The sequence below is a fragment of the Grus americana genome, chromosome 4 (assembly GCF_028858705.1).
Source record: "Grus americana isolate bGruAme1 chromosome 4, bGruAme1.mat, whole genome shotgun sequence".
NCBI classification, from domain to species: Eukaryota; Metazoa; Chordata; class Aves; order Gruiformes; family Gruidae; genus Grus; species Grus americana.
Window position 1 is genome coordinate 25,162,126 of NC_072855.1, and position 14,262 is coordinate 25,176,387.

At 40.5% G+C, this 14,262-nt stretch overlaps 1 long non-coding RNA gene across 1 annotated transcript; it reads left to right on the forward strand.

Moving 5' to 3' along the window:
- Positions 1 to 638: 638 nt before the first annotated feature.
- LOC129205598 (uncharacterized) lies at positions 639 to 8,900 on the forward strand. The gene is made up of 3 exons (XR_008576788.1): positions 639 to 1,149; positions 1,694 to 1,798; positions 8,748 to 8,900. It is a non-coding gene; the product is annotated as an uncharacterized LOC129205598 (long non-coding RNA).
- The last annotated feature ends 5,362 nt before the right edge of the window (positions 8,901 to 14,262 follow it).

The window sequence follows — 14,262 nt, forward strand, 5'->3', positions numbered from 1 at the left end:
ACAATTCAAATTTTGTACCTCATTTCCAATAGCAATTTTTCTAGCTTCAGTCTTGCGTTACTGGATCTTATTGTTAGATTCAATAGCTACTACTGTGGAAAATGTTCTCTCCCTGTAGAGATGGAGTTACCCATACTGTCTTTGATAATCTCAACTGACTTAACTCCTTGTGTTTATCAGACTTCAAAAGGATGTTATGGTTCTTTTTTTAGGGTCCTCTCCAACACCCTTTAAACAGAAAACTACTGGCTTTTGTCACTTGGCAAACATAAATAAGATTATTTGGACCCTCTCCATTTATCCTCTTTAGAGAATTTTCATACTGAAGATCCTCCTTAAGGCAGCTAATTCCTATATGTGGAAGCTTAAACAATAGCTCTGCCTATTTATAGCAATGTTAAGTTTTCCATTTATTTCCATCTTGGTCTTGTGTGTAAGCCTCTGCCATGCCTGCCATTTCTGAGCAATGAGCACACTGGGAATTCGTGTGACTGCACTGAAAGAGCAACACTAGCACCTCTCCCACTACCTTCCAGGTTTTGTATAAGCACAGAAAAAGAGTTAATGATACCACTAGGAATAAAGAAGAGAGGACAAAATTAAAAAAAAATATTCTTCAGCTAAACAGCAATGTTTATTTTGAAATTTTGATCCTGATGTAACACTTAACAAACCTTTATGCAAATTGCTTTATATAATAATGACCATTGGGATGCAAGCCATGAGCTGACACGTCAACTAGAAAAAAAACTTGGTAACATGCTTTGTTACAGACACAGAGGTCTCCATTCAGCTGCTTCTGTACAGTTGTCTAGTACTACCTGAGAATACTATAGGCTACCCACCCCGTCCCCAGCTATAGGTTTCTCATATATTCTTATCTCATGACAGATTTCCCATGTGTCGTATCTGTCAGCTGCATGTGGGTGTCTCATGTACCCTGGGACGTCTTAAATGGCACTACATGCCCAGATATGGAAAAGGAGGCAAGCCCTGCATTTGTTTACATTGAATTTAAATGATGTACAGGTTACAAATTACTGTCTTGTTTGAGTTTCTTTCATACAGATCTGAATTGCTTGCCACATCCCTACAGAGCCACTATCGTGGTTTTCTGGAGTGTGTGATTTTTTACAGATTATATCATCGGTGAGTTGAATTTTGTAACTAGTTACAGCAAAGCTGCCTTTAAGTAAATTACCACTTCTTCTGAAGAAAAGACTGTAAAGAAAATGGAAAATCTGTTTCTATTTTAGCTATGAGGGAGCATAGTATAAAATTAAGTGGCAGCACATATGAAAGCACACTGCATAGAAGGAGTCACTGAAGAGCAGGCTGCACCTCTGAGCAGATATGAATTAGACATTATTTTCTTTACCTTAGTGTCTCTGGTCATGGTAAGATACAGTGTAATAGAGATGATGAATTGATTGTTAAATGTTAATTTATAAAACAATATGCCTGATAAAAGTTATGTGGCATTGGACAGGGCATGAAGTGAGAAGCTCTTCCTGTGCATACATGAATTGGCATGGAGAGCAGATTCAAGGGGCTTAGGGACTACTGTGTAATCCATGAGTGTTTTGTGAGAGAAGAAAAAGGAGAAAAAAATGAGAGACTCTTGACCCACCAATCATATGTCCATTCTTGGCATTTCAACTAAACTTACATTCTGTCCTATAATCTCTTACAGAGATGGTGATGGCTGTAGCCGAGGACGAACTGACCCTTCAGAAAATGTACCTGATCAGCCAGCTGCTGCCTGTGGTGTTTAGGCATGCCAGCTCCAGCACAGGAGGTATGTGTAGTTCTGAGCCCCATGAGGTGCCCAGGAGTGGAGTGCTCCAGAGTTCTGAGTTTGGCTCTAACATCAACTGAATTTCTGCAGACCTCGATTTTCAATCAGGAATAACAATAACAGAGCTCATAAGGACTGCAGAAACAAACAGGGCCAGTTTGCCAAGGGCTTCAAGCCTACCTGTAGAAATGACATCACTGGTTTAGACAGAGTGCTGAAGAACCTGCCAATGTCTTGATATCTGATTAACATCAAAGTAAGATAGGAGGAGGTATCTTCAGTTTCTTCTGTATCTGAAACAGCCACCCCTATGCCAGAGGCTTTGAGTTTTTAATTTGCTACCCTATCAATACCCAGAAGGGTGGGACTGGGAAAGGTTTTCCTCAGATAGATCATCAGCAGATATGGCTGTTCTTGGAGGAGCCCTGCAAGGCAGGCATAAAGAAGGGGCTGATTCCTTTGCAAGTCAAATGTGTGATATATCACCACTTCAAATTATAAAGGAAAGGCTTTTAGAAATATGTGTAGAATAAATGGTGGGGATGAAACAAAACAGTCTTTACAAATCTGGAGCTAATCCTGGAAGGGGGAAGGCCCATAGCTCTTACCCATTGAGCTAACATTGCCCAACTGAATTTTTCTACACCCTGACAGTTCCCCTCCACCAGTTCCACCAATGGACCCCTTTGTCTCAACCAGTCAAGCTACCTCATGGTCTTCCTAGTTTGAACATACTTTTGCTTCCCTTCAGTTCAGTCCACACTTGTTCAGCCCATATGCATGCAATCCAGTGGTACAGTCATAAATAACATTACTCACTTACTTGTATTCTGATCCAGTCAAAAGTGAGAAAAAATACTTGCAAGATGCATTAGTGTAGCTATTCACTTCAGAAAAAAAATGTGTCAGAATGATAGGGCTTTGGGGGAAAATATCAGACTACCAACATTATTTTCAACAAAATATCAAATTCTTAAAGGCAGTATAGGCCTGCACAATGCAGCATTAGGACCAGCTGCCTGGTCTGTTATCAACATTTTGGTCATCCCTACTGGACAACTGAAAATAAACTGGCTAAGGACCAAAGCTGAGAAATAAAGGTCTACTGCTAACATCTTACCTACCATAAACTTGTTTATACAGATAAACATATCATTATTTACCTGCAGGTCATTTAAGAATATGACAACAAATAATTGCATTAAGAAGAAAGACTAGGTTTCATTTGGGGTTATGAAAAATTTCTGCATTACCATAAATCAGTCAGGACTTGGTCTACACACTTAGTTTAGGCTGAGATGATGGCTGACATATTTATTCATTACTGGTTTTCTTACAGGAAGTCTGAAAGAGGAAAATTTAAGAAGGTCATTAGAGACAAGAAGAGGATAGGGCTGATGTTTTTACTTTAAAAAAAAAGGAGTGAGGAATGGAGTAATTTCACTTCCTGGAATATTGCAGATAGTAATCCAGAACATGGTAGTTTCAATTATGGGGATATATTAGAAGAAAATCTGCCATGAGTCAATAAAAGAGCAAATTAATTACTAACTTGAGATCAAATAGTGTCTACGTCACTTTGCCACTAGAGGGTTTGGAAATGTATAGATCAATTTATAGACTGTATATCAGGAAAGTTTTCATTTTACATTGTAAACAAGATGCGTCACAACACTTGCCTGAATGACTTCCTTTCCAAATGGCTACATATTTTGGGGGAGAGAATTTTATTTAGAAATGAGAGTTGGAGAGCTCACAGCATCTAAAGCCCTTCCATGATTAATTGCTACTACTGCTTGGAAGTTAATTTCTAGTCTGTATTTGCTCCACTACAACTCACAGCCTTTGAACTTTATCTTACTTTTGCCATACTGAACTCACTTTCATTTTTGAAATACAGAGTACTCTCCTTGGGACAGCTAGAAGGTCACAATGGCCTAGTGGCAGCTCAACGTGCAGGGTTGCAGGAGGCCTCTGGTCTTTTTCAGCTCTGCCGTCGGCCACTGGCTGATTCACTCAAATAACCCCTTTATGACTTATTTAAAGATATAAATCTTGGTGAAATGCAACCAAGGAAAATGTGGAGAGTGTTTAAATAAAACACCACTACCCCTGCCAATTTTTTTCATCTAAGTAGATTGACACATTGAGTAAATTCCTTTAAAACACGTACTTCTAAGATAAGCACATAAATACAGCTGCTTTCTGTGATTCTGGATGTACAGAACCTTGCACTGGTAGGTGTTTTCCCAGCTCACCAAGGACCCCAGGGATTAAAGGGTTGGTATTGCATCCTCTTCCTTGCTTGCCTCCCCTTGGTCTGCCCCAGGCTGCTGGGCTTCACGCTTCACCCAGTTAGATGTGCTCCAGCCTCTGGAGACCCCAGTACCCTGCAGTGTCAGCAAGGAACTGCTTTGCAGCAGGAATAGGCGTAGCGTCATCAGAGAAGTGGCCTCTTTTAATTGATTGGCAGTCTTGCTGCATGAAGTTGAATTAGAAAGATATGCCAGCAATATCTTGCCCAGTCTCTTATTTCTCCATCTTGCTCAATTAAAATAATATTATACCAATAATATCTGATTCTGGCAGTGCTCAGACTACAGGAGAGTGTTGTGCCATGAAGCTGCTTAGAGAAAGTTGATTAAAGAAGTTGAAATCAATTATTTAAAAATCATGACTGTTCAGTAGAACCCATTTTTGATAGTGCTATTCATGTAGCTAGCTTTGGGATGTTTGAAGGTTTTATTTTATTTCATTTAGAAAATAAAGCCCGTTAACTCTGGCTTCCTGTACTGTATGGCATCTGTGCTGGTTTAGGCTGGGATAGAGTTAATTTTCTTCATAGGAGCTAGTATGGGGCTGTGTTTTGGATTTGTGCTGAAAACAGTGTTGATACCACAGGGATGTTTTTATTCTTGTTGAGCAGTGCTTAGACAGAGCCCAAGGCCTTTTCTGCTTCTCACCCCACCCCACCAGCGAGGAGGCTGGGGGTGCACAAGAAGTTGGGAGGCAACACAGCCGCAGCAGCTGACCCCAACTGACCAAAGGGATATCCCATACCATATGACATCATGCTCACCCATAAAACCATGGTGGAGGTAGAGGGGAGGCACTGCTCAGGGACAGGCTGTGCATCAGTGTGTTGGTGGTCAGCAATTGTTTTCATTTACAACATTTGTCTTTCTTGGCTTTTATTTTTCTCTCTGTTATTCCCCCCCTCTTTTCCTTATATCGTGATGATGATGATGGTGGTGATGATGATGAGACTGGTTTTATGTCAATCTGTGAGTTTTCTCACTTTTACCCTTCCGATTCTCTCCCCATTCCACCAGGGAAGAGGGCGGAGTGAGTGAGCATCTGTGTGGTGCTGAAATGCTGGCTGGGGTTAAACCGTGGCAGCACCACACCTTGGTTTTTTCTCAGTGAGAAAAAACACTGTTAAGAACAGCCCTGAAGAGCAGAGCCCTAGCTGTCTTTTGAAGGCCACTGAAGCTGGCCCTGCTTTGAGCAGAGGGTTGGACCAGATGACATCCAGAGGTTCCTTCTGACCTAAATTATTAAGACAGACTGCTTGCTGCAGTGAGATGGGTAGCCTTACTACCTGCAGGCAGAAAACTTCAGGGCTCTATTAACCACGTAGCAGTGTAATGTGGCCATGCCATTGCTAGAGACAGGCTGGCAGCTTGGTATGGAGTTTGCATGGCCTTGAGACTGAGCCTTGTCAGGATTGCTCTCTTCAGCAACCTGCAGCTTTGTTTTACTTAGTTTGGCTGTAACAGCAAAACACTGACTAGGTGTCTACAGCTCATTTGTTTTATTTTTGTTTATCATTGCATGGTATAATCTCAGTTTTGTATAGGTAGCAGTACTAAGCAGTTATTCTATGTAGAATGAGATATTTACAGCTCTAATATGATGATGGAGAGAAATACAGATCTGGTACAATAGCAGAGGCCCTGAGAGGCAGAGACACAGGGTGCGGCGTAGAGGAGGACAGGTACAGGACAATAAGGGACAGGCTACAGGCCTGGCACTGGAGACTCCATGGCTATAAGCAACTTATCTGTGGTCAGTTAAATAAATGCAGATCTGGAGCTGCACTAAACTGGATTTAGTGATAACAAAGAGAACAAAGAAACAGTATCTCACATATGTAGAAGGCATCATTAAATTCTGATCTAATGTGGCAGTGTAGACCAAGAAAGAAAAAGAAAGGTGTATCAGTATGTTAGCAGACATAAAATGACCTGGGTGGATCCTAGGGGGAGGAAGAAGAAACCAGCAGCATCAATACAATCTTCCTCCAAAGAAGGACTTCAGAGGCTGATGACTTATGGAGTTACCCTCTCCGGCAGCCCAAAGCTGCTGACTTCAGGACCCAAAGGAGTAGTGGAAGGGTGATCATTACCCTGAGAAAAAGCATAGATACTAAGAACTACATGTGTTATAATTTTAATTGTATTATTACTATCATTGAGACTTTTTCTAAAAGCATTATTATTCTATTTCTGTAGTAATTAGATCTAGACTAATAATGATTCTAGAATTAGATGGTTAAATTTTCCATTATACTAACAATTTTTTTTAATTTACTTATATATAAGGTGGGCTTCCTCTTTTCCCATGAACAATATTTTGAGTGTAACAGACTCACCAGCTCACCTACTTATTAATTGCTTAAGTCCTTCAAAGGAATTCCTGAATCACTGAAGATTTCCTTACTGCATAGTGTCAACAAAAGTCTTATAAATCACTTAAAAGCCTCAAAATCTTTAAAAAATTAAATATACCTATTAGATCTTGTGCTTGCTGTTTCTGATTGCAATGAATTCCACAATGAGCGAGAAATCCAGAAATACCTTTTTCGTTTTGCTTTCAGTCTTTATTTATTAGATAAAAACTTCTATTCCTGAATAGAAATTGATTAAACACGGCAGAGCAAGGCATTGCAAATCTTGTGTCTGCCTTTACCACAGGTGAATTGAGACCTACAAAAAAGCATTAATTACCCTTATTTGCTGTTGAAGTGTGGGTGGAAGTCAGGACTGCTCTGCGCGAGTGCTGTCAGTGCGTAAAGCCGCCCCTAAGAGCCCGATCAGATTGTCAGACTTTGGGACGGGAAACAGAAGACCCAAAGAAACGCACAGTAAGAGAGCGGCAGCGCTTGACAGCAACGCAGAGGATATGTAATCCAGGCCTCCTGACTTCACGCCTGATGTCCTTTTCACTGGATAACAACATGTCCCTCCCAAACCAGAGCTAATGCTTTATCTGGGCCTGCTACATCTCTCTGGGTTGTACAGGACATCCTTCTCAGTCCCCTTCTCCGTGCTCTCCTGCGCCCCAGTACCTGAGACTTTCCCTTCTCATTGGCTTTCTCTGTCGTCAGAGCTGAATGTGCTTTGCCAACATAGCACCAGGGAGATTATTTCTTCCCTTATGGCATTACTTGACAGCACAAAATAAGCTCCAAATGAATACAGAGCCCTTCTTCTGCAGGGACTATGCAAAATCCCTATTCATACTTACCTCTCAGTCACTGTTGCCTGTATCTCAGCATCTCTCAGCTCAGGATGCCACCAGACAGATGCTCTTCTGGCAGAAATGTACTGAGGCTTTCATTTTACATTATTTCTGTTATTCTGTAATACTTCTATATATCTAGAATTGTGAACATCACATTCACAGTGACAGCGCCAACAGAACTCGTGCACTGAGGAGTGTGGGATGTTAGGAGGGATGTGACAACAGCACTTGTGACATCTGGCCACAAATAGCAATAAATAAATAATTATAACATTGCTTTTGCTTTATGACAGACAGTGTGTGGGGGATTTGGTTGGATTCAGTGAGGTTTGCTATCACATTAATAGAATGACATTAAACAATGGTAAAAGGCCATTAAGGCTGGAAGATCAAAGCTCCAAAACTTTGCTTAAGAAATGCCTAATAAGTTAGCAAAAGCCTAAATGTCTTTAATTTAGCCCCTTTGACATACCTCCTGTGATAACACTTTCACTACCTGACCATAAAATACTTTTTCAAGAGGCTTTCTGCTTCATTCAAAGCACAGCTGATTCTCTTCAACATTGATATTGCATGTGGGGGAGAGGGGCATGAAAGGCAGGATGTATGGGAGGACATCGTCTTACATAAAGGCAAGGGGTACTTATTTTGGGTGTAAAAGTGACAGCCTGAGGCCTTGAAATCCAAACATCTCCAGAAACAGAAATAATGAAGGTTCTTCTTTTGTAATACTTGTTAATATAGAAAATAAGATCAATGACAAATGAGTTTGAGGCCTATAAGGTTCAAGAGAGGTGAATTTTTAAATTGCCATACAAGAATTCATTTTGCTAGATTCAAATTCATATAACCAGCTACTGCTGGCTTCATTCTCCCTCTTGACTATAAACAAATAAATTAATCCAAATCTTGTTCTGGCATTCATCAATGTCTTTTGGCCTGATTTTGGTTTAGTAAATGAAAAGACCTACAAAACCCAATCTTTTTTGCACTAAAGTCATAAGAAAATGCAACTAGCTAAAAGGAGCATCCAAGTGCAGATAAACTGAGATACCTGAACTTATCTTACCTGCAGTTGTGAAATCTCTGCATAACCAGTCCTGTTTTTATTTTTTAAATTGGGTATTATGAAGTTCTTTGTGTAATGATAGAGAAACATTATGTGCAGCAACTGTTATAGCTATTTGCTTTCCAGAATTTTGTTTTGGGGGGAGGTTGACCTGGTTAGAAGCAAAACAAGGCAACCTGCTGCAGCTGATTTATAGCACCTCACTTTGCAAATGTGGGAGAGCTGCAGGCCATCACCTGTAGCTTCATTACACTGTAGTGTAAAGTAGCTAGACTTTGTGAAGTAAAGAAAAAGCCTAGTTTTCAAAACAACCTTTTCATTTTTATTTTTTTTTAATTTTGGCTGAAATGTAAGAAGTTGAAGAAAGCCTATGCACAACTGCACAAGGACTACATGAGTTGCACTGGTTATGTGTCCCTGGAGAGGCCAAGAAAACAGGAAAAGGAGCCAGCCAAGAGGCATATTCAAGAGAAGGTTCACAAACTTCCCTATTACCTTTGGGATTGTTTCCAAATTATAAAGCTAAGAAAGAAAAACCTGGACTTGGCAAAATAAATAATCTGCACTGTACAATACGTGATGTCTCAGGGTGATTTGTGACATTTAGTAATACTTTATGTCATGAACAGCACAGAGGGAATAACCCACAGAAATACAGCTGGTTGAAAATTGCTTCCAAGATAATTTCTAAATGAACAATTAAATCAAAATTTTGCCCATTTTATAAGCACTATAACACAAAAAACACCTGGTTTACATTCACAAAAGACCTACTGCAAAAGGGAAATCATCTCAAAAATATTCTTACTGGAAATTACTTGGCAGAGATAATTTTGATATTTTTCATAATTTGTTATTTTAATTTTGAGATGGTTGTGACTAGAAGAAATCAATCCTATGATACTGTTCTTTACCAGTAATTAAACTTAGAGTGGTCTTGCTGTCATGAATATGCAAGAAAAGCAAGTTTAGTATTTTACTTCCCACAAATGGCCATATACAGATGGTATTTACAATTAATTTCTCACAGATAAGCTGATTGTACCCAGTTTAAACTTGATCTACAAGGAAAGGAAAGGCAGGTATATTAATCAAGAGAGTTCAGATATATTTATGGTTTTTTCTGCTAAGCACTAGTCATGTGTGTGGGACATTATCCATAAACAGTAACAGGGAAAAAAGGCTTTTATCACACATTCTTCACTGTTTGTAATTTTTCAAAAAGAGACCTACTGGAAAAAAGATTTTTCTCTGTATTGGACGTTTCCTTTGCCAAAGAGTTACTTTTTAAAATTCTTTCTTTAACCATCTCAAGAGGTTTACAATGTCTACCAAAAGAAAAAATTAATATTTATTGACTATAAATCTGTAGGTCTATCATATATCCTTTTATTGGTGGCACTTGCCAGGAGAAAATGTTCTCTGTGATACCTGAGCCATGCATAGTCTTTTAAGTAACTGTAGTTAACGTCTGTCACGGTTTAGCCCCAGCTGGTTACTAAGCAATGCACAGCTGCTCACTCAGCCCTCCTCTCCCAAGGGGTTGAGATAAAGACAGTTTAATAGGATAACAAAGGAAGAGAATAATAATAGTAATAACAATAACATATAAAAGAAGTGATGCACAAATGCAATTGCTCACCACATGCAGAAGGAGAAAAAAAACCCCAAATCCTGATGCCCAGTCTTTTTCCGAGCAGCAATCCCACCTCCCAGCTAGCTTCCCCAGTTCTATACAGAGCATGATGTTATGTATGGTATGGAATACCCCTTTGGCCAGGCTGGGTCAGCTGTCCTGGCTGTGCTCTCCCAGCTCCTCGTGCACCTGGCAGGGTGTGGGAAGCTGAAAAGCCCTTGACTTAGTGTAAGCACTACACTTACCCAGCAACAACTAAAAACATCAGCGTGTTCTCAACATTATTCTCATACTAAATCCAAAACACAGCACTATACTGGCTACTATAAAGATAATTAACTCTATCTCAGCTGAAAGCAGGACAATGTCATACCATGAAAGGCGATATAATTAAAAGTATTTATGGACTATGGTTAAAGGAGAAGTGGACTTTTGCAATGCAATTTTTCTCACTAGAATGAAAGAGAAAGCAGAAATTTGCTTCCAATGAAAATTTTATGTCTCCATAATAGGCTTGAGCTACAGCACATTTCAGCCAAGTTTCAGGGACTGTTACTGTGTGGGAAGGACAATGTCCATGGTGAACTGAGGAACTATCTGCTGGTTTCTGGTTTTTTGCATGCCATCTTTTAATTTCTACCAGAGCTTACATGCTTGCTGCTACTATGCACTGTTTTTACCATCATTTATACAATCCAATTAACATGCCAGCAGTGCAATTGCAAGAAACCCTGATAATTCTTGCCTTCAAACCTCTAAGTTCATTGTGGATAATGACCATATTCATTCCAGCATTATGTTAGACCTAAATTTTCATGAATTCTCCTCCTACCTCTCAGCAATGCTATCACTGTTACAGACCAAATAGTGTGTTCTGCATGTGTATACTTCCTGAAGACTGCAGCAGAAAATATGCAGGAGAAAAAATGGCCCAGAGCCCAAGCAGGGAATCTTGTGAGTCTGTGTTTGCACAAAAGAGATGCCTGGTCTATCACGGGAGCTCTTAAACACTACCTAAATAAAATACAGTGCAGCAAATGAAAGCTGCAGTACATGAAAACAAAATAAGATTTATTTTAAAACTATCATCTGATTTCCTATTATGTTTTCCCATTCTAATGCAGATTACATCTTTATTAATGTAGATATTTATGCATGGCTTTCATAGAACTATAATATCATCATTTGACCACATAGACATCTACCTGGCCAAGGGGAAAACAATGTAATCCCATCTTCAGCTGTTTTCTCACCAGATCACCATTGCACACATTTGCTTAAACCTGGATTCTCCTCTCCCCAGACCACTTTCTTTCAAGTGTGCCCCAAGGGCAGCACTGGTACTTCCCTGCTGGTATGTGGGTGCTTTGTAGGGCACATGTCCAAATGCAGTAAAGGTATTCTTCTTGGCTGATGCATCAGCCCCACCACCCTGTGTCTGCTAATGAAAGACATTTCAAGGACAGTGTGGATGCCAAGCAGTCATCCTTTCAAGAAACTATATTCACTTCCATTGCTGCCAGTGCAGTTAAATGGAAAAATTAATGCTTAGTATCGTAGTAGAATGGTGATAGACAATGGTCCACATGATGTCCTGTCTCAGTGGAGTAATGAACTGCTCCATGGTTGTGTATGTGCATATGTGTGTATGGCAGAATAACATTTTGCACGGAACAGTAGGATTTTCCCAACGTTACTGTAAGCAACTTCCCTACTCTGACTATAAAATTTGCCAGTGTATTTGAAGAAATGAAAAATCTCCTCTCTGGGTTGTACCCCGCAAAGTCTCTGGCTGAGATGAATCCTGCCATAGTGTGTCCAGAGAAGCAGCACCTCGGTGGAGCTCTGAGGATGTGAGCTTCATGCTGTCCGCTTTGCAAAAAAGTATTTAGAGCCCACTTCTGATGATAACCATGCAATTTTTGCCTTGTAACTAAAGGCTTTACAAAGGCTTTACACTTCCACTTTGAAATAAAATACTTAAATCCCAGTTCCTCCTGTGCTTATCTGGCAAAATCTGAACTCTTGCAAACGCAGGGGAGGACTCCAGGACAGGGGAGCATTTCCTCTTAGCGCACTGCGTGCCAGGTGCTATGTCAGAAGGCTATTTTGGTAATATCTCTAGAGCTGATGAAAAAAGACTTGTGCCTCCCTCTTTACACATGCTCAGGGGAGACCCAGCCACCACCATCACTGCGATATGGAGTTCCCAGGAAAAACAGGAGGAAGTATTCCTTGTTAAAGATTAATTTGGCTCATGGCAGCTCTTTACCATTGGGGTAAGAGGAGAGGCTCAGGAAAGCCTTGCTCTTTGCCCTTGAACTAATAAACAGTAATAATAGCCTCTGGGAGGGGCATGCTCAAGTCTTTTCCACAGATGCCCTGAGGTGTCCCCACATCTTCTTGGCATAACTTTTACCCTCTGGAATTTCCCTGCCTCTCCCATTTTGGGGCCCCTCCTCACAATGCTGGCTTCAGTCCTCTTCCCAGGCAGCCCCGGGCTCCGGCACGGGTGCTTTGGCAAGGTGCTGCTCCCACCCCACTGCTCCCACCCCACTTGCTCCCTGCCCCAGCCTGCGGCGGGAACTTGCCCCAGGGACAGTGATTCCTGACTTGTGAGGCACGTACGTGCTTGGGTGCCAGGAGCGGGGAAAGCCACTCTCAGCACCTTAAGGGGTGAAGCACCTTGTGTCTGCCCTTCACTCTCACCCGGACCTGCTTACAGAGAGGACGTCTCCTCCAGAGCCATTGGCCCCCAAGTAGCTCTTGGCCCCTTTCTAAAGGAACGTCACGCTGACCCCTGAAGATAGTGGTGGTGCCTCCTCCACAATCAGCCCCTCTCTAGACCACTTTTGAGAAATTTCCCTTTGTTACATGGGGAAGTGCTGATTTATGGATGTAGAGTAAGAATTGTACATGTTTATGTATTTGCAAAGTTTTTTACTTGTAAAGGAGGTTAGAAGCTTATAACTGAGGTTTAAAAAGGACAGGAGAAATCCACATAAAAATGCTCACAAAAGTCTTTTATCAGAACTCTATACAGAAGGTTGCTTTAAAACATCCTAAGATTTATGAAATGAATGAGCATTCCCCCCTCAGAGTATCTTGATTCATACCTGAAAGACTATGTTAAAAAATATTCTACAAACATTACCTCATAATGGTTTCAGCTTTAGTGTAGAGTTTATGTTATAGTAGAATAAACACCTGAACAAAGTAAACATGCATTACCTGGCTCTAAGAAAAGGAAAAAAAAGTTATGTTTTTCTCTCTTGCAATGTTTTTCCTCCAGGGTCTATTTTTTTGCCCTAGTACCTAATCAAAAAGGATTCTTAATACTTTGGTGTTAAGTTATGGCTCCCTCATCAGAGGATCATTAGGCAGAAGACAACAAAGGTGTTTCCTTTCCCTCCTAACCATTTCTTTTTTTTTTTTTCAGGCAAACCATAATTTGGCTGGCTACATGATTTGAGTGTCAAAAGGAGGCAGTTGCAAGGCCCATAGGGGCCACGGCTTAGTAGGATGGTTTGTTGCGGTGGCCTTACTTCTGCAACCTAGACAGCACCATGAAAGCTGGGGGGACCGTGCCACAGCCTTGCCATGGGCTTGTCAGAGGAGTCTGCCAGGCCACGTCATCCCACCTTCCAGCTAACTTAGAAATAGTGTGTCCAGTCTTGCCTTATGCAAGCCCACAATACATCCAGCACTGCAACTGCCTGCAGTACTCAGTGGGAGTATTAATTTAGCTCTCAGAAGTGAGGAATACTTGTGCTCTCAAGCCAGTGATATTCAGGCATGTCTCCAGAAATGTAATATTCTTCTTAAGAAGGATATTCTCTAATATCAGGCTTTGAGATTTGCAAAGTGATAGCAGTATAGCCCAAATGAACAATTAAATTTGACAGACTACTTTTCACTTCCCATTTAGAATAACAAGAACTATGTCAGAGTTTTATTTGATTAACATTCACTATCTGTAGTGATCAAAGTACTATGTCTAAAAAATTAGCATTTTAGGAGAAGGTCTTTGATAGCCAGCAATAAATTTCTCATACTTAGCCCGAAATCATTCCCATCTGCATTCTTTATTGGCTTATAATTTATGAAGTCTCATTAATGAAATCAAACAGATAGTAAGCACACCTAAAGCTTCATCCTAACACAAAATAGAGACTCCACATAATTAGGGTAACAGCTATTATTTTACTTCTTTGCTCTGCCCCTCCTGCAATT